This window comes from Palaemon carinicauda, chromosome 1 (assembly GCF_036898095.1).
Source record: "Palaemon carinicauda isolate YSFRI2023 chromosome 1, ASM3689809v2, whole genome shotgun sequence".
NCBI lineage: Eukaryota > Metazoa > Arthropoda > Malacostraca > Decapoda > Palaemonidae > Palaemon > Palaemon carinicauda.
The window spans coordinates 208,408,866-208,409,852 of NC_090725.1; the positions used below are offsets into that span (position 1 = coordinate 208,408,866).

General features: G+C 34.3%; 1 protein-coding gene across 2 annotated transcripts in view; it reads left to right on the plus strand.

The window, feature by feature from the left end:
• Nucleotides 1-274: 274 nt before the first annotated feature.
• LOC137653700 (endoplasmic reticulum aminopeptidase 1-like) overlaps nt 275-987 on the plus strand; it is a 512,338-nt gene continuing 511,625 nt past the window's right edge. Inside the window, exon 1 of one of the 2 annotated variants that reach the window (XM_068387282.1) lies at nt 275-384. The gene's annotated coding sequence lies outside the window, so the exon portion shown is untranslated. Of the gene's footprint in view, nt 471-987 lie in introns of both variants that reach the window. The other variant, XM_068387289.1, reaches the window with a different exon arrangement.

Genomic DNA, 987 nt, shown 5'->3' on the forward strand with positions numbered 1-987 from the left:
CGGTTTTCCCGTCCGACTTAGTTTAGCGCTATGTTGGCCCTTAGACTGACACTTGTGAAGCACAAGTGTACCGGACGTCCCTAAGATGCCAAGCTGCTCTATACGAAATATTTTTTTGGATATTAAAAGTATTTCTTTTGTATAAATGTTATTTTCCATCTCTGACTTATATTAACTAGGTGGAGTTAATTGCCCAACCATCATGATATTTCATCAACAGTGACTGCTATTCTCTCGCATGAAAGGCCGCTTTATAAACTTCACTGGCTACAGTCTTACTTGGTGAAGCACAGCTGGTGGCTACTCGGCCTAGATGCGACAGTTAGCACAAAATACAAGTGATAGTGAAAGGGTCAGTCACTTCTGTACATCATTTATTAGAAGGTAAAATTATCTTTAAATTTGCCATGGAAATGAAGTGAATTTTGTTTACTTAACCATGAAGAATGGCAAATCGTCTCACAGTAACGGTAATTGTATATTAAAATGAGCTACTCTGTCAATGAAATCAGCGTATTGTGACTTAATTCTAGAATAATAGGACTATTATCTTTTCATATTAATTAAACGTAAAAATGTACTAGACATGAGGCAAGAAGAGGAATTAAAAGTAATAAATACCTATTAAAGAAAAACTTTAGTTTGCTGTAGACTTTATATAAATATTCAAAATTGAAATTATCCCAGGTGTGTGTTTAAACCCATACTCGAGTCACATCAAAATAACGTAGATAAACGCAAGCAACTAATGTTATTTCAAACTATACTTGTTCTAACTGAATGATAAGCTAATTTACGGTGTGAAGTAATTTGTTAATTAAGATTGACAAACAAGATGTATATAAAATATTCATATGAACAAAAATATACTTGACACTCAAGTAATTATATTTGTAAATAATGTAGGTACCCGAAAGTTCGATAATTGTTTCGGAAACATAGGTACACACACGCGCGCACGCACCCTACGCACACCGCATTCACACA